General features: G+C 45.7%; 3 long non-coding RNA genes across 3 annotated transcripts in view; 2 read left to right on the top strand and 1 right to left on the bottom strand.

The window, feature by feature from the left end:
* Positions 1 to 8,178, top strand: part of LOC309366034 — a 71,800-nt gene extending 63,622 nt beyond the window's left edge. Inside the window, exon 3 of the long non-coding RNA XR_014166424.1 lies at positions 8,124 to 8,178. This is a non-coding gene — a long non-coding RNA (uncharacterized lncRNA). The remainder of the gene's footprint in view (positions 1 to 8,123) is intronic.
* A 3,784-nt stretch (positions 8,179 to 11,962) lies between these two features.
* Positions 11,963 to 13,846, bottom strand: LOC309366002. Its single transcript, XR_014166379.1, has 3 exons — positions 13,658 to 13,846; positions 12,869 to 13,000; positions 11,963 to 12,248 (listed from the first exon to the last, which is right to left on the bottom strand). It is a non-coding gene; the product is annotated as an uncharacterized lncRNA (long non-coding RNA).
* A 7,655-nt stretch (positions 13,847 to 21,501) lies between these two features.
* On the top strand, positions 21,502 to 23,166 carry LOC309366724. Its single transcript, XR_014166859.1, has 3 exons — positions 21,502 to 21,680; positions 22,354 to 22,485; positions 23,031 to 23,166. It is a non-coding gene; the product is annotated as an uncharacterized lncRNA (long non-coding RNA).
* Positions 23,167 to 24,379: the final 1,213 nt, after the last annotated feature.

The following is a 24,379-nucleotide window of genomic DNA, read 5'->3' on the forward strand; positions in this document are numbered from 1 at the left end:
GGTCTCTCCTCTTCAGGATCAGGTTTAAGGTGCTGGTTTTAACCTTTAAAGCCCTATACGGCCTAGGACCCTCGTACCTACGGGACCGCCTCTCCTGGTATGCCCCACAGAGAAACCTACGGTCTGCAAACAATAACATCCTCAAGGTCCCAGGCCTCAGAGAGGTTAGGCTGGCCTCAACTAGAGCCAGGGCCTTCTTGGCTGCAGCTCCAATCTGGTGGAACGCTCTGTCACAAGAGACTAGGGCCCTGCGGGACCTGACATCTTTCCGCAGGGCCTGCAAGACAGAGTTGTTCCACCAGGCCTTTGGTCAGGGCGCAGCCTGATTCCCTCCTCTGGCAACCTGCACAGAATTTTGCTTAATTGGTTGCCATCAATTTGATTTTAATTAATTTTTATAATGAAATATTTTTAGAATGTGTGATTATTTGACTGTTCGATTATTTGATTGTTGTTAGCCGCCCTGAGCCCGGCTTCGGCTGGGGAGGGCGGGATATAAATAAAATTTATTATTTATTATTATTATTCTCATGCAAAGTCCTTCAGATCCACATCTCATACCATCATTTCCACCTGGGCTTTCTCTCCACCATCTACAACTCAATGGCTTGTCTCCAAATTCACAAATTGACTCCTGATTCCTCTCCTCTCCCTGGGCAGTGGTGAGGAAACCATGTCTGCTCCAAGAACCACCAGAATCTGATCTGGAGAGTCATTCCAATCTTTAGAGCAGATTTTGAGGTGCCTGGGAGGAGTCTTCAGGAGAGAGAAGGGAAATGTCCTATACCAAGCAGAAATCTCTTGCCTGAACAGGACAGCAGCCTTGGAAACAGCCCAATCATTCCAGCACCAAACTGTTCCATTGCCCTTCCAAGCCCTCAATCAGACTCCATATCCATTTTTCCAAAGGAAGGGCAGGTTAAACCCTCTTTTTCCAAATGGTCTGAATGTGTGTGTTGTGCTGTTTGCATCTTACTTGTAGTGCTGAATCAACACTTTGTTTTGATATTGTTGGCAATGGCAGGCATTGGTATGAAATTACGTGTACTGTTGTGAATTTATGTGTCCGTGGGAGAGAGATGGGGGCTCAAAAGTGAGGGTCACGCTCCCATATTATTCTGGGGGAGGAATATTAGTGCCGGCCGTGAGCTGTTGGTCTGTGCTGTGTCCTGTCCTGTGAAACCTATGGGGCATCTGCTCATCTTTTGCAACCTACACAGACATGGGACGTCTTCAGCCCTTTCCCGAGAGACTGAAGTGCAAGATGCAGCAGGCAAGGTGGGGAGCCTGTGGTCTCACCGCTGAGTTCTGTTTCCTCACCATGTCTGGCTCCAAGGCAGACAAATATTGCTCCATGATCAGCGAATGTCCACAGGCAGCAAAGGTGTGTGAAGTAACAGGCAGCTGCTGCTGTGAAACACAGAGGAATTGGGAATTGGCCCAGATCAGAAGGAGGTGGGATGGGGGGAGAGGTGGGTGAGAGTTGGGAACAGCAATGGCAGGTCAAAATGGAGCGAAATGGCATTTATCATAGAATCCCAGAATTGTAGATTTGGAAGGGACTCTGAGAGTCATCTAGTCCAAGCTAAAGAATCCCTGACAGGTGGCCATTGAATCTCTGCTTGATAACCTTCACTGAAGAAGAGTCCACCACCTTTGTTTTTTGTTTTGTTTTTTGGCTTTTCTGTTATATCTCATCGTCAACACATACTATGTTTCAGTTATACATAAATTAATAAGAAAAAGATAAAAGTAAAGTTAAAGGACCTCTGACAGTTAAGTCCAGTCACAAACGACTCTGGGGTTGTGGCGCTCATCTCACTTTACTGGCCGAGGGAGCCGGTGTTTGTCCACAGACAGTTTTTCTGGGTCATGTGGCCAGCAGGGCTAAGCCATTTCTGGCGAAACCAGAGCAGCGCACGGAAACGCCGTTTACCTTCCTGCCGGAGCGGTACCTATTGATCTACTTGCACTTTGACGTGCTTTTGAACTGCTAGGTTGGCAGGAGCAGGGACCGAGCAACGGGAGCTCACCCCATCACGGGGATTCAAACCGCCGACCTTCCGATTGGCAAGCCCAAGTCTCAGTGGTTTACACCACAATGCCACTCACATCCCCAAGAAAATATACTGCTGAGTATTTTTGCAGCCTGTTATGATTATTTTCTTGTTCTAATATTTTTCCATATAATCCATAGATAATATCCAGTCCTTGTTCCATCTTCCCCCTTTGGTCCGCATCCCAACAGTGACTTCAAGATGGCCGTTCTCACTTTCTGCCATACTTGACATTTCCTTTCTTTGTTTTCTTGGGTGGGAACTGGTGGAGGCTGTCTGGGAAGTCCCTTGGGCTGTGCTCACCCTCCCCTCCAGGAACTGGTCTAATCCTCTCTTAAAATCCTCCAGTTTTGTGGACATCACTACATTTTGGACAAGCCAGTGGGAATTGGTGACACTGGTCCTGAAAGCAATGAGTTCTTTTAAGAACAACACACTCCCCAAGAAAACTCATCAGCATTTCTGTGTGGTTTTCTCCCGATAACATGTCTGTATGTTATTTTGCCTGATCTGCGTATTTTGGCAGGGCAATTTCCCTGGATGAAATTCACTTTCACATGCTATTTTCATGAATATATATGGGAACATCAGAGACACCCTTTGCCCTGGTTTTGCTTGGTTGGGCAATGACACTCTGATCACCAGTGAGATCCAGTGTGGTGTAGTGGTTAAGAGCGGTAGTCTCGTAATCTGGGGAACCGGGTTCGCGTCTCCGCTCCTCCACATGCAGCTGCTGGGTGACCTTGGGCCAGTCACACTTCTTTGAAGTCTCTCAGCCCCACTCACCTCACAGAGTGTTTGTTGTGGGGGAGGAAGGGAAAGGAGAATGTTAGCCGCTTTGAGACTCCTTAAAGGGAGTGAAAGGCGGGATATCAAATCCAAACTCTTCTTCTTCTGTTCTTCACCGTAATGCCAAGGCTGTCGAGCAGCTGAATGAGTGGGGCAGGTTGAGTGTGGGGGCAGGTGGAAGAAACACAGTTGTTTCATTATGGGAGGTAAGGTGGATTCATAGAGGAGTTTCATGAAGTCATCGGGTGAAGCTGAGTGTCGGGAGATTCAGGAGAGATAAAAGAAAGGACCCTTTCATTCAGCATATAGTTAAACTATGGAACTCACTTCAACAAGAAGCAGTGATGACCAGCCAGTTGCATGGCTTTCAAAGCAGATTGGGCAAACTCATGACTTGATCTGCCTTTCAATGGCAACTTGCCAGGATGGCTTCTTCCTGCCACTTCCTGGAAATGGCACTTAGGGCCACAGTTGTGATCAGCAGCCACCCGTATCCTACAAGGAAGGCCTTTTCAAACCCTTCTAAGGTGGCAGCTACCACTATGTTTGAAGGAGCAAAGTAAATACTTTAACAGTGTGTTGAGAAGGACCTCTTTTACAAATGTATCATCTGGATAAACTTTAACTCTGCAAAGGGCATTAGAAGAGCTTTGCTGGATCAGGCCAACGGCCTACAATATTCAAACATCTTGTTCTCACAGGAATAACCAGAAGCCAATGGGAACAAAATTTGGTAGCAGCAGCAACCCCCTTGCTTCTGATTCTGAGAAATGGAGTTTAGAGGCCAAGAACAGAGGGAGAATGTAGCCCTGACGGCCAGTAGCCCTGATAGCCCTCTCCTCCAAGAAGTAAAATATTTGTAATCTCAATGCATTATTGGGAAATTCCTTCATCAAGGGCACCATTTTTGAAACAACCCAATTCCCTCTCTTTGCCAGTCATTCTTCGATATGTGGCTTTGCACAAGAACATTACTGAAATCCGGACGGCTCTTCTCATGTTCTTCTGCCCTGCAGGGCTTGCGACATCTATCCTGTAAAAGACATTTGGTTTCCCACAAGGTTTCAACAGTCCTCCAACCACTTATAAATAGGGGGACCTCTTCCACTTGGTATCTGGTACCTCCAGGATTCCCACCAACCTCCATCCATGAAGATCTTCTGCCTCCTCTCTGTTGCAGTCTTCTTCTTGGTGCTCCTGGCTCCAGGTATGGCGATCTTCCCTTTTTTAACTTTTCACCTTTATTATTTTATTCACATAATATACACTCTTTACAACAAACAACTCCAAAACAAACATACAACTCCAAAATAAAAATCATATGTAACAAAACCGTAAGTCTCGTGTTTTCATTTACACTGATCTCCTGTCCGATAACTTTACTTGATATTTCTTGCTGCTTTCTGCTTTCCTTATAGAATCTTTATGAAGATTTAAATCTCTTAAATCCTATACCAATCTTTAACAATTTCAATTAACCCCTTCACTTCCCTCCACCCATGTGCGATCTTCTTTGCCTACTATTATTTTTGTTATTGTTGCGTTATTCACTTTATTTGTTATTCCATCTTTGATATATTATTATCCAATCTCTTTGCGTCTTTTAAACTTTTGCATATTAATTTTTAAGCTCCAGCACTGACTTTTTTCATGCCTTCCTTAACTCATTCCCACTCTTTATTAATTTTTTGATTAGAGTAGCCTCTAATTGATGCTGTTAATTTTGCCATCTCCGCAAATTCAAGAAATTTCATTCTCCATTCTAATAATTCTGGTATTTTATCCGTTTTCTCAGATTCTCCATAGCTCTCTACTTTATTTCTTTTAAACCTGCCTGTGAATCCCACCTGCAGGGAATCCCAAAGGGACGGGTGAAAAATTCCTTTGCCCCTCTGTCCTCTTTGAGAACTTCCCAAACAGGGCATCTGGTCGGCCATTTGAAGAGCAATGTGTTTCCTTTGGCTCAATCCAGAAATCAGGCTCTTTCTATGATCTCACTGTAATACTAATCTTGAAACATGAAATACCATCCATAGGAATTGCTTTAAGATGTTAAATTACATTTCAGTACATTCAGTACATTCAGGTTTGCAGTGGGGAAGGGAGTGGGCCAGTTACCTGGGCAAGGGGGCTTCTCTCTCCAAGGTTGCCAGTGTCCCCAAAAGGTAACCAGTCTCTCTCTCTCCCCCCCAATAAATTTTTATTATTTTCTTAACACAGCCTTATACAATACATCAAACCACATATATACTTTTAGCTCTGCCAAGCTTGCAACTTCCCTCCTTTCCTTCAATAGGTATCCCTTATTCTCCTAAATCGTGTATTTTAGTATTCAACCTCTTATCTGTCTTTACATTGTAGCAGTTATTTCAGTCCTGCCAGTGTTTTTAAGGTTTTATAATTACATAGTAAATTTATTCCAAATTTCCTGGAATCTCTGATCATCCTGATCCCGAATTCTGCCAGTCAGCTTGGCTAACTCCACATAGTCCATTATTTTCGTCTGCCACTCCGCAATGGTAGGGATTTCTTGTAGCCAGTCTCTCTGATGCAGCCTTCCTGACCACCTTGGCTCAGCTCTTTTGCTGAAGGTGCAGGCGGGAGGGGAAGGGTCTCTCTCTCCACCCCAGACCCTTTCCCTGCATTCATCCTGCATCAGCCTCCCCCAACGTGGCCCCCTCCAGGTTTCTTGCCCTGCAGGGTTATCAGGGAAGAAGAGCTGAAGGTGCAGAAGTGTGGGAATGTTCAGGGATGCAGGACAGGATATATTGTATGATAATAGCCTTTCCAACATGTGTTAACAAGTTCACAATTTAGCAGAGTAACATTCCCCTTTTAAAACTTGCAGCGGATGCGTTTGCTCAGGCTCGGTAAAGCCTCTATAATAACTGTTCAGGTATTTCCCCCTTATTCCCTCATAAAAGATAAGACACGACACAGTCTTCTATAAAAGTATAAAAAGAGTTTACTCACTCACATTCTGTTCACAGATGAAACCCAGAAGGCAGACTTAAGTTACAAAAGTAATATACACCTGGAAACTATCTCATAAGGAGACAGTCTCTTTGTCCTCTCTTGGCCGGAGCCAATTGAGCATTTTTGGCTAAGCAGATGTTGCTTCTTCGATGCATGTAGTCAGAGAGAGAGAGAGATGGCTGCCCTTCCCTGTGCTTTTGTCGTTACCTGCACAGGTGAGGCCACGCCCACCTCTAGTCACATGCAGAGGAAGTCTGTCCCAGTCCAGAAGGAAACAGGAAGTTTACCTGCTGGCTGGACAAACATTCCTCCCCATGTGTAAACATGTTCACTCTAGGAATGTTGTACTTGACTGCTCTTGTGTTTCACATCCCACAAGAAGGTCAGTTCTGGGGGTTCAGAGCTGGCTTCAAATGGTTCTTTTTCCTCCCCCAGATTTCACTGGAGCCCAAAATGCCAATGAAGCATGTCGCCTTGCCGGCGGGAGCTGCCATTATTTTAGGTGCTGGAAAGGCAAAACAGAAATTGCTAAATGCACAGGAAGCAAAGTTTGTTGCCGTTAAGGTGAGTTAGGTCAAATTATAACTGTGTCTCAAAGAGAGACGACCCCAAAGTTACAGCTCCGTTTCCACCCACAGTCACAATTTAATAATAATAATAATAATAATAATAATAATAATAATAATAATAATAATTTTTATTTATACCCCGCCCTTCCTTGCCAGAGCCGGGCTCAGGGCAGCTAACACCAATAAAATCACAGTAAAAACATAATTGCGGGGAAAGAGACGGGGGGGGGGAGGAAAAGGGAAAAAATACAGGTTAAAATGCAATTTAAAATGCAGCCTCATTTTAAAGTAGCTGATAAATCAAGACCATAAGGGGAGGGAAACATAAGGGTCAGACCGAGTCCAAACCAAAGGCCAGGCAGAACAGCTCTGTCTTGCAGGCCCTGCGGAAAGATGTTAAGTCCCGCAGTGCCCTGGTCTCTTGGGACAGAGTTTTCCACCACGTCGGGGCCAGTGCTGAAGAGGCCCTGGCCCTAGTTGAAACCAATCTAACCTCCTTGAGGCTCGGGACCTCCAAAGTGTTGTTATTTGTGGACCTTAAGCTCCTCCGCAGGGCATACCAGGAGAGGCGGTCCCGTAGGTATAAGGGTCCTAGGCCACATAGGCCTTTAAAGGTCAAAACCAGCACCTTAAACCTGACCCTGGGCTCCACCGGGAGCCAGTGCAATTTCTCTTAGCCTGGAAAGGAAACCCATCTTTGGCTGACTCCTTCCTCAGATAGCAAAGGCAACCCACGTGAAGCATCTCTGTGAGGGTTGTTTTTGTATCACAGAACTGTAGAGTTGGAAGGGAACCCACACACCCTGCAACGGCTGGAAGGGGAAGGGTTAAGTGTCCTGCTCAAATTTGTCATGGCTCATCTGGATCTGCACAACGTACCTGCTCCTGTTCCTCTGTTAAAAAAAACATAGACTTATAGAATGGTAAAGATGGAAGGGACTCCAATGGTCATCTAGTCTAACGCCCTGTAATGCAGGAATCTCAACTAAAGCATCCGTGGCAGATGGCCATCAAACCTGTGCTTGAAAACTCCAAGGAAGTCCACAACCTCCTAACGGAGACCATTTCACTTTCAACCAGCTCTTACCATCAGAAAATTCTTTGTGATGTTTAGCCGCAATCTCCTTCCGGAGCCTTTCATCATCCTCCCATATACTGCTTTTGTCCATCCCTTTCCACACAATCTCTCCATCAAAAGGTCCCAATCCCATCTCATGCTGCCAGCATTCAAAGTATCACCCATCAGGACTTGCCTTTATGTTGGGGAGTGACTGTTTCGTTCACCAACCAGATCCTGAAAACTATTGCAGGTGTGTTAGATTCTCTCCACCTGCTCAGTTCCATGTTCCAGGTTATTGTTTTGAGAATGCCCCTGCCCTTGCAGTACTTTCTTTCCAGGAGCTGAGAAATGATATCTCCCAAAGCAAGCAGGCCAAACTTTGGCAACCCTGACATTAAGAGCCTCACGTTCTACCAGCTGAGGACTACAACTCCCAGCAGCCCCAGGCTACAAGGTCATGTGATGATGGGTGTAGATGGGAGGGCTTGCGGTCAGGATGCAGACACCCCCCCCAACACATCCCACATTTATCCGGAGGTCTGAAACAAACCCTCCGTGTGCAATTTGAGCACCTACAACAGTCAGCTCTTCTGCCTCCCAATTGAAGTCACTGGTTCAGGTTTTCAGAACCACCACCACCACCCGTTTTAACAGTGTTTACTCTTCTCACAGGTGGGTAATTTTGCAGATCTCCGGTGCAAGACCTCTGGTGGAAGGAAGACCACCCTGCTCCCCTCTGATGTGCAGCTGCCTCGACTGCACCCCCATCTTTGCTGGGGAAGAAACCGCTTTGCTTGATGCTGCTGAAGACGATGCTGGGAAGCAGTCAAGAGGGAGCTGTCCTGTCTGCCTGTCTACTCATGAGTAAGCCCCTCTGTGGCAGTGGGGCCTGACTCGTTAGAAAGTGGGCTCAGGATGGGAGCCTGGATTTGGTTTGCCTGCAAAAATGCTTTAGCTTCTTCTTTTTAATAAATGCAAACATTGGAAAACTTTGTGTAGGTCCATGTTGTGAAAATGTGTGCTGGGTCTTGTTTTCTGTTGGACTCTAATATATGATGTGCAAAACACATAAATACAAAAACCAGAGAGGTCAAGACAGGACATGTGGTGAGGATTCCATGGAGACATGAGATTCCTCCATGTGTGTAATATCTTGAAACAGGGCTGGGGAAGGTCTGAGCTCCTCCCAAATTCCTTGGCTTTTCTGATAGTGGCCAAACAGATGCCCACAAACAAGACCACAGCCCAAGAGTGCTTCTCCTTCCCACAGTCTCCTGCCATGACAATGGAGGGAGAACAAAGGCATTGTGATATGCAGCCAGAGGTATCTTCAACATTGCCTGGAGAACCCCCAGGATCCCCATCCCTGTCTTTTAGAATTATGGATTTGTACAGTTGGAAGGGACTGTGAGGGTCATCAAGTCCACCCCCCTGCAATGCAGGAATCTCAGCTGAAGTATCCACAACAGATGGCTATCCAACCTCTGCTTAAAAACCTCCAAGGAAGGCGAGACCCCAACCTCCTGAGATAGACTGTTCCACTGTCAAATAGCTCCTACTGTCAGAAAGTTTTTCCGAGTGTTTAGTTGGAAACTCCTTTCTTGTAAGTTGAAGACACTGGTTCGGGCCCTACTTTCCAGAGCAGCAGAAAACAAGCTTTCATCATCTTCTGTGTGACAGCCCTTTAAATATTTGAAGGTGGCTATCATATCTTCTTAAGGAAATGTGGGTTGGAAGCTGCCCAAACCTTGTGATCATTCCTGGACAGATGAGGTCCCTCAGGTGAGTTCTTCTACCCCATCATCTGGGTGACACTCACATAACTCTCAAGATTTGATGCAGCTGATCCTCTCCTCCCCCTCCTTTCTTGCTTGCATTTCATCATACCTCAAGCCCCTCACCCCATGTGAACCTACCGAGACCCTGAAATCATCATCTGAGGTCGTTCTTTGTGTTCCTCCTCCCCAAGATGTCCAGAGGGTGGCAACACAAGAATGGGCATTTTCTATGATTGGATGATGTCCCCAGGGTGGTTTGGGGGGAGATAGGGGTTTGTTTTTGTTTTATTATGATGCATTTTGTGTTTTTTATCTTGTATTTTTATGTTGTGAACTGCCCCGTCATCTACAAATGAAGGATGGTAAACAAATCAGAATCAGAATCATACCACCATGGACTAAAATACAATATCCATCATAAGTCAATACCATCATAAGTCAATACCTTTACTTGACTGACTACAGGTCACCAAACAATGCACAAGCTTTTGGGTTCTGCAGAACGCTTCTTTGGGCTGGATATTAAGCAAATGAGGTGGTGGGTGGAGCGCGAAAATCCGGTCTAGGGTTAAAATCTGCATCGGTGTGAGTCTTAAGGTGTAAAAGAAGAAGACGGGTCAGACCGCTTGATACAGATGTTGCTTGGATCACAACTCTGGATCCCAGCCCTGACCATTGGCCATTGGTGGGAGTTACATCTGGGAGGTCAGACATGACTTGATACTGGAGATTCCAGGTTTCATGCTGGGAGAAGTACAACAGCCCATTCCCCATATTTTAAAGGATCAACTACAGCCGTTCCCTAGATTAAGGTTACCAGATTCTTTTTAAATGAATCCGGGGATAAATAAATAAATAAATAAATAAATAAATAAATAAATAAAGTGTTCTGTTGAAATTGCTAATAAAAAATATTTAAATAAATAAATGCTACACGTTTGGGACATTGATGCTTCACCAATGGCGGTGGCAGAGAGGTGGCCGCTGCCTTGACCTCAACCACCACATTTCCCCTTCCTCTGAGGCGTCAATCTCCTTTCTCCATGAGCCTGGACAGCCCCTGAGTTGTTGGTTCTTCTGCGGGGGGGGGGGGGGCGGGGGAGCAGTGCACACTTGGTCAGTCATGGAAGGCAGAGAAGAAGGGCAAAGAGCAGCAGTGGTGAGAGCCCCTGCACCACCATCACATGGGGACTTCCGAGCAGCTCCTGAAGCCAGCCAGAGCCAACTGCTCCGGGCTGCTGAGACTGCCGCTGCTGCGTTTCCCGGGGACATTGGATGAAATCCAGGGATATTCCGGGGATAGAATTTGCCCAGAGACTTATTCACAAATCTAGTGACTGTCCCCGGGACGACCCTAGATCCAGCTCTGGCCTTAAATGAAATGTTATCAGGTTCCTGGTGGTCAAAGGTATTAAAGAGACAGTCATATTTATGAATGGGAGACAGTACTTAAATTCCCAGCCAGCCATGAAGCTCACTGGGTTACCCTGGGCCAGTTACTACCTTTCAGTCTAGCCTACCTCACAGGGTTGCTGCCAGGACGAAATGAAGAGGGGGAGAAATGTGTGCCCCACCTTGAGCTCCCTGGCAGTTCAGACCCCTTGAGGGTACACCAAGAAGATGCAGATTCTGCACCCCTACATTCTGTTGACAATTGGGGGCCTTGGCACCTGGTTATTCACCCCCCTTAGTTAACCTCATGTGTGTTAATTTATCAATGGTTCCACCTTTTTCTGTGGCATCACAATTTAGAGAGGATATTGACAAGCTGGAAGGTGTGCAAAGGAGGGTGTTCAAGATGATCAAGGTTCTGGAAATGAAGCCATATGAGGAATGGTTGAGAGAGCTGGGTAGGTTTAGCCTGGAGAAGAGGAGACTGAAAGGAGATATGATATTCATCTTCAAATATATTATGGGTTGTCATATGGAAGATGGAGCAAGCTAGTTTTCTCCTGCTGTGTGGGGTAGGGCCCAAACCATGGATTCAAATTCCATGAATGGAGATTCCATCTGAACATTGGGAAGATCTCTTTGAAGGAAAGAGTTATTTGACAGTGGAATGGACTCCCTCAGAAGGTGGTGGACTCTCCTTCAGAGGAGAACTTTAAGCAGAGATTAGATGGCCACCTGTCAGAGATTCTTTAGCTTGGACTAGTTGACTCTCAGGGTCCCTTCCAACTCAATAATGCTAGGATTCTCTGATGATAATTGCAATCTTACTGCATTTTGACTTGGAAGGGGATGTGTCTAGCATTGCTTCCCCCCCCCCCCACAACTAGATGACCCTCGGGGTCCCTTTCAACTCTAGGATTCTATGATAAATGCCATTTTGCTCCATTTTGACCTGGCATTGCTGTCCCCCATTCTCACACACCTCTCTCTCCCCCTCCCACAACCTCCTTCTGATCTGGGCCAATTCCCAATTCCAGTGTGTTTCATGGAAGCAGCTGCCTGTTACTTCACACACCTTTTCAGCCTGTGGACATTCGCTGATCATGGAGCAATCTTTGTCTGACTTGGAGCCAGACATGGTGAGGAAACAGAACTCAGCGGTGAGACCACAGGCTCCCCACCTTGCCTGCTGCATCTTGGACTTCAGCCTCTCCTGAAAGGATGCTGCAGCACATGCCAGTTACTCCAAAACCAAAGGAAAGTCACAGTATGGAGAGGAACGGGCAGAGCCCCCAACCCAACCCAGAACCCCCTTTCATACAAGGCACCACCACACAGAGGTTTCCAATGCTTGCATTTATTGAAAGGAAAAGCTTAAGCAAATGAGCAGACAAACCCAATCCTAATCCCAGTTACAAAGATGCCAGCCTCACTGAGCACAGCAGGACTTGCTCTGGAGTAAATGGGCAGAAAGGATTGGGCAGGGATGGATCCTTCCCAGAAGCGCCTTCAGCAGCAGCAGCAGTGAGGAGAGAGGTTTCTGCAGAGGTGCAGTCAAGGCAGCTGCATCTCCAGAGAAGAAGCAGGGTGGTCCTCCTTTTGTCAGAGGTGATGCGTGATGGGTCTGCTGTAGAGTTAAATGATAAAGAGAGAAAACACCATGAATACGGGTGGGAGGGTGCTCAAAAGAGGCCAGGGACCCCCTGAAGACCAAAGAGCCAAATGCTATCGGAATTGGGATTTCACATGATGCAGGGGTGGGGGTCAGGTCAGATTTTCTGCTGGATGTTCAGAGTTGGGAGAGGTCTCCATCCCAAAATCAAACGGCTCCATGCACTTTCTGCAGCTGATGGATGATGTACTCCAAAACATGTGGTGGGTACCTGGTTGACAAAGGCTGCCCTCCAGGCGTTTAAAAGCCTTGTTTCACACGTGGCTCAGTTATCCCACTTCTGTTTTCTAAGCTGCAGGAGTCAAGTGGCTCCAAATGTCATCAGGGAATTCTCAAGGTCCCCAAACAGTGAATTTAGCCTTAGGGAGAATCTAGCAAGTGCCTCCCCATTGTGGCTGTTAAACAGTCAATTTAGCATTCGGGCAAATCTAGCCGGTGCCTCCCCATTGTGGCTGTTAAGGGTCAAAGACAGGGAGAAGAAGCAGATCTGTAACTCTCTGGCCTTTGGGGTCATGTCTCTTTGAGATGCCACAGACGTATTTCCAAACACAGGTATGGTTTTGCCTATAACTCACCTTAGCTGCGCTTGCAGCAACGCCTGTCTCCCGAACACTTCCCAATCTCTTTCTCGCCTTTGTTGCAGGTTTTTCTGCAGCTGCCCCCATTGTTCTGGCAATCCTGGGTGGGACGTTGAGCTCCGGTGAAATCTGCAGGGCAAAGCAAAGAGAAAAGCAAATTGTGTGTGTGTGAGAGAGAGACAGAGACAGAGAGAGAGAGATATGCAACTACCAAGGAGAGGATCTACCTGGGAAGGTTGGTCCAGAACACCTGGAGGGCACCAGGTTGGAGGAGGCTGGTGCAGGATGAATGCAGGAAAGGGGACTGGTATAGATAGTGAGACCCTCCCCTTCCCCCCTGCACTTTCAGAAGGAGGGCTGACCCAAGACAATCACTGGTGCCCTTGGGGCACTGGAAACCTTGGAGAGAGACGTTCTTTTGCCCAGGAAACGGCCCACTCTCTTCTCCACCACAAAGGTGAATGCATTGAAATGTGTTATTGCAGATTTTATAGCAACAGCTTCTTAGGATCAGATTCCATATTTTAGGATTGCAATGACAATCAGATCCTAAGAGCCTGGCTGCTGGATGAGGTCAAAGGGCCCACATCTAGTCCATCAACCTGGTCTCACAGTGGCCATCCAGATGCCCCATTTGGGAAGTTCTAAATGGAGACAGAGGGGCAAGAGAATTCCCCACCCATCCCTTTGGGATTCCCTGCAAGTTGTATTCAGAGGCAGGTTTAAAAGGAATAAAGCGGGGAGCTGTGGAGCTCAGAGAAGAAGCATCTGAGAAGAAGGCCATACCTGGAGCCACCAGCATCAGGAGGAGGAAGGCGAGAGAGAGGAAGCAGAAGATCTTCATGGCTGGAGGTTGGTGGGAATCCTGGAGATGCCTGAAGCCAAGTGGAAGAGCAGTTGACAGTCGAAGGAGAGGTCCCTCTACTTATAGGAGGATGGAGGACTGTTGAAACCTTGTGGGAAGCCAAATGTCTTTCACAGCATAGATGTCACAATCCCTGTGGGGCAGAAGAAGATGAGAATTGCTGTCTAGATTTGAGTAATGCTCTTGTGCAAAACCACATATGGATGAATGACCACAAACCTGGGTAGCCTCACTGACAGTCAAAGAGACGGAATTGGGTTGTTTCAAATATGCTGCCATCGATGAAGGAATTTCCCAAGAATGCCTTGAGATTACAGATATTTTATTTCTTGGAGGAGAGTGCTATCCGGGCTATTGGCCATCATGGCTACGTTCTCCCTCTGTTCTTGGCCTCTGAACTCCAGTTCTCAGAATCAGAAGCAATGGGGTTGCTGCTGCTACCAAATTTTGTTCCCATTGGCTTCTGGTTATTCCTGTGAGAACAAGATGTTTGAATCTTGTAGGCCATTGGCCTGATCCAGCAAAGTTCTTCTAATGCCCTTTGCAGAGTTAAAGTTTATTCAGATGATGCATTTGTAAAAGAGGTCCTTCTCAACACACTGTTAAAGTATTTACCGTATTTTTCGCACCATAGGGCACACAGGACCATAGGGCGCACCCAATTTTTTTTGGGGGGGGGAATAAAGGGAAACAAATTATTTTTCCCCCAGGCGCTGGGCTGGGGCGGGGGAAGCTTGAGCTTCCCCCGACCCCAGCCCCCAAACAGGCAAGTCTCCGCAAGCCGAGGGAGCGCTCCCGCTGCTTGCGGAGAGGTCCACGAAGCCTGGGCGCGCTGAGCTCAGCGCGCGCAGGCTTCAGCATGCAGGCAACTCTCCGCAAGCAGCGGAAGCCCAGCGCTGGGCTCCTGCTGCTTGCGGAGAGGTGTGCGAAGCCTGGAGAGTGTGAAGGGTCGGGTGCGCACCAACCCCTCTCACTCTCCAGGCTTCAGCGAAAGCCTGCATTCGCCCCATAGGACGCACACACATTTCCCCTTCATTTTTGAAGGGGAAAAAGTGCATCCTATGGTGCGAAAAATACGGTACTTTGCTCCTTCAAACATAGTGGAAGCTGCCACCTTAGAAGGGTTTGAAAAGGCCTTCCCTGTAGGATACGGGTGGCTGCTGGTCACAGCTGTGGCCCTAAGTGCCATTTCCAGGAAGAGGCAGGAAGAAGCCATTCTGGCAAGTTGCCATTGAAAGGCAGATCGAGTCATGAGTTTGCCCAATCTGCTTTGAAAGCCATGCAACTGGCTGGTCATCACTGCCTCTTGTTGAAGTGAGTTCCGTAGTTTAACTATAGGGAGGAGAAGAAGAAGAAGAGTTTGGATTTGATATCCCGCCTTTCACTCCCTTTAAGGAGTCTCAAAGCGGCTCACATTCTCCTTTCCTTTCCTCCCCCACAACAAACACTCTGTGAAGTGAGTGAGGCTGAGAGACTTCACAGAAGTGTGACTGGCCCAAGGTCACCCAGCAGTTGCATGTGGAGGAGTGGGGAACCGAACCCGGTTCCCCAGATTGCGAGTCCACCGCTCTTAACCACTACACCACACTGGCTCTCTAGGAAACCTTGGAATGAATGAAAAGGAAGTTTGATTCAAGACCCAGGGGATTTAAATTATCTTGGGAGAATATAGATATGTTATTATTACTATCATATGTTTATGTTTTATATCTATGTTATTTTTTTATGTATGACTGCAGCACAGTATGCGTTGACAAGATGTAACAGAATGAGACAGGTTTGACTGTGGTTAAGAAAGTGAAATACCTGGGGATTAACATGACAGCTAAAAATGGGAACTTATTTAAAGATAATTATGAAAAATGTTGGATGGAAGTGAAAAAAGATTTAGAAATTTGGTCAAATTTGAAGCTTTCCTTGTTGGGTCGAATTGCAGCTATAAAGATGAATGTATTGCCTAGAATGTTGTTTTTGTTTCAAACATTGCAAATTGTGGACAAGATGGACTGTTTCAAGAAGTGGCAGAAAGATATTTCTAGATTCGTCTGGCAGGGCAAGAAGCCCAGAATAAAATTTAAGATATTAGCTGATGCAAAGGAAAGGGGTGGATTTGCCATGCCAGACTTCAAACTTTACTATGAATCAGCAGCATTCTGCTGGTTGAAAGACTGGCTGCTTCTTGAGAACACAGACATTTTGGACTTAGAAGGTTTTAACAATGTTTTTGGATGGCATGCATATTTGTGGTATGATAAGGTTAAAGCACATAAAGCATTCAAAAACCATATTGTTAGGAAAGCATTGTTTAATGTTTGGATAAGATATAAGGATTTATTGGAAAATAAAACCCCAAGGTGGTTGTCACCAATGGAAGCAAAAGCTCAGAAAAAGCTCAATATGGAGGCCAAATGGCCAAAATATTGGGAAATTTTGGAACAAGAAGGAGATAGATTGAAACTGCAGAGTTTTGAGAAATTAAAAAAACAAAGTGCGAGATTGGCTTCATTATTACCAGATAATGGAGGCATATAATTTGGACAAGAAAATTGGCTTTCAGGTGGAAAAATCAAAATTAGAAACAGAGGTGTTAGAACCTAAAACTAAGATTTTGTCAAAGATGTATAACTTGCTGTTGAAATGGAACACTCAGGATGAAACGGTGAAATCTGCTATGATTAAATGGGCACAAGATGTTGGACATAACATTATGTTTGCTGACTGGGAACAGTTATGGACCACAGGTATGAAGTTTACGGCATGTAATGCCTTAAGAGAGAATATTATGAAAATGATTTACAGGTGGTACATGACCCCAGTAAAGCTTGCAAAAATTTATTATTTGCCCGATAATAAATGTTGGAATTGCAAAGAAAATGAAGGTACATTTTTTCACCTTTGGTGGACGTGCCCAAGGATTAAGGTTTTCTGGGAAATGATTTATAACGAAATGAAAAAGGTATTTAAATATACCTTCCTGAAGAAACCAGAGGCCTTTCTCCTGGGCATTGTTGGCCAATTGGTGTCAAAGAAGGATAGAACTTTCTTTATGTATGCTACAACAACAGCAAGAATACTCATTGCAAAGTACTGGAAGTCACAGGATCTACCCACTCTGGAAGAATGGCAGATGAAGGTGATGGACTATATGGGATTGGCAGAAATGACTGGCAGAATCCGAGACCAGGGAGAAGAGTCGGCGGAAGAAGATTGGAAGAAATTTAAAGACTATTTACAGAAATATTGCAAAATTAATGAATGTTAGAACGATGTCGGATAGAAATTTAGTGGTTTCCAGCTGTAATGCTTTAAGATAATATGGGGGGAAAGGTTTAGAAACATGTTAAAATTTATTGATAAGGATTTGCTGAACTAACAATTTGAATTGGAATACAAAAAAGGGAGGTACGAGGAGGTCTGGGAAATAAGTTAATGGAAAATAAGTAATGGAAACTCTGTGTGTTTTTAATTATTTTCATTTTTGTATTTTTGTTATTTTTTCTTTTTGATTTTTATTGTATTAATATTGAAAACTTTAATAAATATCTTTTTTTTAAAAAAAGATGTAACAGAAAAGCCTTAGCCAAACAAAAAAACCCAAAGAACAAAGGGGGAAGACCAGAGATCTGGACATAGATCACAACTCACACCTGTCCACACCATAGCCTTTGCAACCTCGTGCCTCAGATGTTTGGGACTACAATTCGCATCACCCCCAGCATGCAGGCGGACCATGTGAGGCTGAGGTAAACTTTTCCTACTTTACAATCTTCTTCTTTAGGTGAGGTGACCAGAACTGCGCAGGATTCCAAATGTGGTCACACCATAGAATTGAATAATGGCAAGATGATATTGGCAGTTCACATTCCTATCCTTTTCCTAATGATCCCTTGCATGGAGTCCATCTTTTTCACAGCTGGGCCCACGGGGCCCACATCTTCTTGGAGCTCTTTACTATGACTCCAAGGTCTCATTGCTAGTCACCACCAGTTCACACATATGAGGGTACACCAAGAACCTGCAGGCTCTGGACCCCAACACTCTGTTGACACTTGAGGGCCTATCCAGTTTTCCATCAGTAATCCTCATGTGTGTTAATGAAGTTGTAGTCCTGCTCTCTTCTGACTTGGTCAGACCCCACCTAGAAGTCCTGTGCCCTGTTCTGGGCACTACCATTTATGAAGGATGTTGACAAGCTGGAAGGTGTGCAGAAGAGGGCGACCAAGAGGATCCAGGGTCTGGGAGTGAAGCCTGATGAGGAATGGTGGAATGGAGGAATGGGGTAGGTCATGCTTAGCTTGGATGAAATGAGATCTGAGAGCCAACTTCAAATATCTCAAGGGATGCCTCATGAAAGATAGAGCAGACTTGCTTTATCCTACTCTGGAAGGTAGGGCCCAAACCAATGGATCCTAATTCAATGAATTAAGATTCTGACCGTACATGAGGAAGATCTTTCTGAGGGTAAGAGTTGGTTGACTATGGAATGGACTCCCTCAGAAAGTGGTGGACTCTGTAAAGAAAAGGAAGGTATGTTCTTTCACATGTAGTGGAAGTGTAAAATAATTAAAAATTATTGGGATATGATCTGTAATGAAATGAAAAGAACATTTAAGATAACCTTTGTTGAAAGACCAGAAGCGTTTTTTATTAGGCATTACAGGTCAAGATTTGCCAAAAGACAAGAAGAAATTATTTATGTATGCTACAACAGCAGCTAGAACTTTATTAGCTCAATGGTGGAAAAGCGAAGAAATGGCAAGAGAAACTGATGGAATATGCTGAAATGTCAAAGCTGACTGAAAGACAAGGACAATAGAGATTTTTTAATAGACTGGGAACCTTTTGTGATGTATTTAAAGAAACAATGTAGGGAAATGGACTCACTTGCAGGGTTTGACTAAACACTTACAACCAACAAAATATAAATAGAAAACATGAATATGTGGTTAAAATATTGAGAAGATAATTATAATGTATAATTGTTAATTTTATTACATTAGGGATTAGATGATAAGCAGAAGAAATTAATCTGTTAAAAACCAGAAGGGGATGTTGGGGAAAGTCATGGGGGAGGGGGTAATTGGGGATTTATTTTGTGATTATTTTATCAGCAGTGAGTATCTCAAAATTTGTCGTAAAACCTAATTATTATTATTATTATTATTATTATTATTATTATTATTATTATTATTTTAAAGAAGGTGGTGGACTCATCTTCAGTGGAAGTTATCAAGCAGAGATTCAATGTCCACCTGTCAGGGATTGTTAAGTTTGGACTAGATGACTCTCAGGGTCCCTTCTAAATATACAATTCTAAGATTCTATGATAAACGCCATTTTGCTCCATTTCGACCTGGCATTGCTGTCCCCCACCCTCACCCACCTCTCTATCCTCCCCCCAACCTCCTTCTGATCTGGGCCAATTCCCAATTCCACTGTGTTTCAAAGAAGCAGTTGCCTGTTACTTCACACACCTTTGCTGCCTGTGGACATTCGCTGATCATGGAGCAATATTTGTCTGACTTGGAGAGGAAACAGAACTCAGCGGTGAGACCACAGGCTCCCCACCTTGCCTGCTGCATCTTGCACTTCATCTCTTGGGAAAGGATGCTGAAGACATCCCATGTCTGTGTAGGTTGCAAAAGATGAGCAGATGCCCTGGAAGTTTCACAGGACAGGACACAGCACAGGCCAACAGCTCACGTCCGGCACTAATATTCCTCCCCCAGAATAATATGAGAGTGTGACCCTCACTTTTGAGCCCCCATCTCTCTCCCACGGACACATAAATTCACAACAGTGCACACAATTTCATACCAATGCCTGCCATTGCCAACAATATCGAAACAAAGTGTTGATTCAGCACTACAAGTAAAATGCAAACAGCACAACGCACACATTCAGACCATTTGGAAGAGGAGGGTAAAAACTGCCCTTCCTTTGGAAAAATGGATATGAAGTCTGATTGAGGGCTTGGAAAGGCAATGGAACAGTTAGGTGCTGGAATGATTGGGTTGTTTCCAAGGCTGCTGTCCTGTTCAGGAAAGAGATTTCTGCTTGGCATAGGACATTTCCCTCCTCTCCCCTGAAGACTCCCCCCAGGCACCTCAAAATCTGCTCTAAAGTTTGGAATGATTCTCCAGATCAGATTTTGGTGGTTCCTGGGGCAGAGATGGGTTTAGGGGAGTGTTTTCCCACCTGGGGGAGGTGTGCTGAGTTTTGTCCTTGCACCAGGCGCCACTGAAATTTGAAAGACCAATTTCCACCACTGTCCAGGGAGAGGAGAGGAATCAGGAGTCAATTTGTGAATCTGGATAAAAGCCATTGAGCTGCAGATGGTGGAGGGAAAGCCCAGGTGGAAATGATGGTATGAGATGTGGATCTGAAGGACTTTGCATGAGAAGTGCCCTGAAACGGACCAGCCCAAAGGCCTGTCTGGTCCAGCACCCCTTGCTCTCTCCCCCAAGCTCACACTCTCTTTTCTAAACCAACAAGAGACAAAGAAGCGGCATAGAAATGCAAAATCTCCGAGCAGCCACAGCCTCACATGGTCCTGCATGGGGCGATGGGAGTAGGAGACCCAAACATCTGGAGGGCACTAGGTTGGTGAAGGCTGTGATGTGACCTGTGTCCAGATCTCCCATCTTCCCCCAACAAGGACTTCAAGACTTGTGTTCTCGCTCTCTGCCACAGTGGACATTTCTTTTGTTGTCTACCATCATTATACTTTCCATTCTGACGATTATCATCATTTAAACCTCATGACCAGTCCAATGAAGTTGATGTTGGAGAATCATTGCTTTGACACTGGTGAGGTGGCAATAGCAAAGAACCTTCAGCATCCAAAAGAAACCAAAAATGGGAAGCAGAAGAACGACATATGGATATTAATTTATTTACAAATAAGCCCCTTTTTAGGCCCTCATCAAACATTGAAATGCAAAGTTGAAGCAAGGTGTAAGAATCTCTGAGAAGATATGCCTTTCATTTCTCCTGCTATTTGCCCTCCATATATGGAAAAGAAAAGGCATGACTTCAAAAGGATGCTAAGAAATCACACTGTCATTCTTCAATTGATTGCTTGCCGGTGGGGTCCTCTTTGTGTTTTTGCCAGGGAAATGGGAGAAATGAAATTCAACATAATGGCTACACAAACCCATACAGTGGGGTACCAGTAGCCATCGATAACCCACAAATAAGAGCCTTTCAAAACCATCTAATTTGGTGGGACTATCTCCCGTAGGAGCAAACTCCATTCTTTAACTGTGTGCTGTGAAGGATCTTTTTCAAATGCATTATCTGTAGAAACCTTAAGTCTGCAAAGGGTATAAGGAGATCCCTGCTGGATCAGACCAGCAGCCTACAAGAGTCAACCATTGTTGGGAAGAAGGCTACTAAAAACACACATGTGAGAAACAGCCATGCCCTCGCTTGTGATTGTGAGCAACTGGAGTTCAGAGACTGAAGCAGTGGAAGGAAAATTGCCTGGGAGCCGGGAGCCCTGATAGCCTTCTCCTCCAAGAACGTGCTTTTCCTCTATTAACTTCATGGTAAACTCAATGCATAGCTAGGAAATTAATTCTCCAATGCCATAATTTCAGAAACAACTCTCTCTGCTTCTCTTTGTCAGTCAGTGACACTAGCCTGTTTGTGGTCATTCTTCCTTATGTGGTTTTGAACAAGAGCATTACTCAAATCCAGAGAGCAATTCTCATCTTCTTCTGCCCCAAAGGGATTGTGACATCTATGCTGTAAGACACATTTGGTTTCCCACAAGGTTTCACCAGTCCTCCATCCTCCTATAAGTAGAGGGACCTCTCCTTCCCCAGACAACTACTCTTCCACTTGGCTTTAGGCATCTCCAGGATTCCCACCAACCTCCAGCCATGAAGATCTTCTGCCTCCTCTCTCTCGCCTTCCTCCTCCTGATGCTGGTGGCTCCAGGTATGGCCTTCTTCTCAGATGCTTCTTCTCTGAGCTCCACAGCTCCCCGCTTTATTCCTTTTAAACCTGCATCTGAATACCACTTGCAGGGAATCCCAAAAGAATGGGTGGGCAATTCTCTTGCCCCTCTGACCCCCTTGAGAGCTTCCCAAATGGGGCATCTGGTTGGCCACTGTGAGACCAGGTTGATGGACTTGATTCCAGCAGCCAGGCTCTTAGGATCTGATTGCCATCCCAATCCTAAAGTATGGGATCTGATCCAAAGAAGCTGTTGCTATAAAATCTGCAATAACACATTTCAGTGGATTCAGCTTTGTGGTGGAAAAGAGAGCGGGCCAGTTTCCTGGGCAAGAGAACCTCTCTCTCCAAGGAAGCCAGTGACTCTGACAAAGGTTTTCCTACCACCTTGGCTCAAACTTCCTGCTGAAGGCGCAGGTAGGAGGGTTAGGGTCTCACTCTCAATCCCAGCCCCTTACCTGCATTCATCCTGCACCAGCCTCCCCCAACCTGGTGCCCTCCGAGATGTCCTGGCCAGCAGGGCTGTTGAGGAGCAAAGGGTGGAAGGTGTAGAAGGCCAGTCCTGGGAGATGGAGCAGCCTTCCCAGGTAGATCCTCTCCTTGGTAGTTGCATCTCCCTCTCTTAGTTTGCTTTTCTCTTTCCTTTCCCCTGCAGATTTCACTGGAGCTCAACGTCCCACCCAGGATTGCCAGAACAATGGAGGCAGCTGCAGAAAAACCTGCAACAAAGGCGAGAAAGAGATTGGGAAGTGTTCGGGAGACAGGCGTTGCTGCAAGCGCAGCTAAGGTGAGTTATAGGCAAAACCTGTGTCTGAAATACGTCTGTGGCATCTCAAAAAAGACACGAACCCAAAGGCTAGAGAGTTACAGCTCTGCTTCTTCTCCCTGTCTTTGACCCTTAACAGCACTTGCTAGATTCTCCCTAAGGCTAAATTCACTGTTTGGGGACCTTGAGAATTCCCTGACGACATTTGGAGGCACTTGACTCCTGCAGCTTACAAAACAGAAGTGGGGTAACTGAGCCGCGTGTGAAACAAGGCTTTTAAAAGCCTGGAGGGCAGCCTTTGTCAACCAGGTGCCCACCACATGTTTTGGAGTACATCATCCATCAGCTGCAGAAAGTGCATGGAGCCGTTTGATTTTGGGATGGAGACCTCTCCCAACCTCTGAACATCCAGCAGAAAATCTGACCTGACCCCCACCCCTGCATCATGTGAAATCCCAATTCTGATAGCATTTGGCTCTTTGGTCTTCAGGGGGTCCCTGGCCTCTTTTGAGCACCCTCCCAAACATATTCACAGTGTTTTCTCTCTTTTTCATTTAACTCTACAGCAGACCCATCACGCATCACCTATGATGAAAGGAGGACCACCCCGCTTCTTATCTGGAGATGCAGCTGCCTTGACTGCACCTCTGCAGAAACCTCTCTCCTCACTGCTGCTGCTGCTGAAGGCGCTTCTGGGAAGGATCTATCCCTGCCCAAGCCTTTCTGCCTGTTTACTCCAGAGCAAGTCCTGCTGTGCTCAGTGAGGCTGGCATCTTTGTAACTGGGTTTAGGATTGGGTTCGCCTGCTCATTTGCTTTAGTTTTTCCTTTCAATAAATGCAAGCATTGGAAACCTCTGTGTGGTGGTGCCTTGTATGGGAGGGGGCTCTGGGTTGGGGTGGGGGCTCTGCCAGTTCCTCTCCATACTGTGACTTTCCTTTGGTTTTCGAGTAACTGGCATGTGCTTCGGCATCCTTTCCTGAGAGGCTGAAGTGCAAGGTGCAGCAGACAAGGTGGGGAGTCTGTGGTCACACAGCTGAGTTCTGTTTCCTCACCATGCCTGGCTCCAAGTCAGACAAATATTGCTCCATGATCAGTGAATGTCCACAGACAGCAAAGGTGTGTGAAGTAACAGGCAGCTGCTTCTGAGCAACACAGTGGAACTGGAAATTGGCCCAGATCAGAAGGAGGTTGGTGGGGGAGGGGGAGGTTGGTGAGAGTTGGGGACAGCAATGCCAGGTCAAAATGGAGCAAAATGGCATTTATCATAGAATCCTGGAATTGTAGAGTTGGAAGGGACCCTGGGTGGCTCAAAATTGTGTATAAAAACATCATAACACATTATACATCAAACTTTAAAAACTACCCTATACAAGACTGCATGTTTCATAAACAGGAATTGAGTGCCTCACCTTCAAGGAAACTGAATTTTGGGCAAACACTGAAACTCCTGGGTTTTATCAATGTTCAGCAATTTGGGTGCTGTGTAACAATATTTTCAAGGAATCCTCAATACTTTTGGTATTGCTGCTTCCCACTCCCACCCACTGTCCCCCGATATCACCTTCTGATCTGGGCCAATTCCCAAGTTCACTGTGCTGAATCTGGCAGTTGCTTCACCCAACTTTGCTGCCTGTGGGCATCCGATGGAGCAACGCTTGTCCGTTAACTTGAAGCAAGGCCAGGTGGGGAAATGGGACTTAGCCTTGTGACCACAGGTTCCCCACCTTGCCTGCTGGGTTTGAACTTCAGGCTCTTGGGAAAGGATGCTGAAGACATCTCCTGGAGCCCATCTCTGTGGAGATTGCAAAAGACCAGCAATTGCCTGCTAAATGTTTCAGTCACAGCCCAGACCAACAGCTCACGCCTGCACTGATACTTCTCCCCCTTCTCCAAAATTAAATTTAAAAGCCTTT

This window comes from Podarcis melisellensis (genome assembly GCF_964234715.1).
Source record: "Podarcis melisellensis genome assembly, chromosome: 3".
NCBI classification, from domain to species: Eukaryota; Metazoa; Chordata; class Lepidosauria; order Squamata; family Lacertidae; genus Podarcis; species Podarcis melisellensis.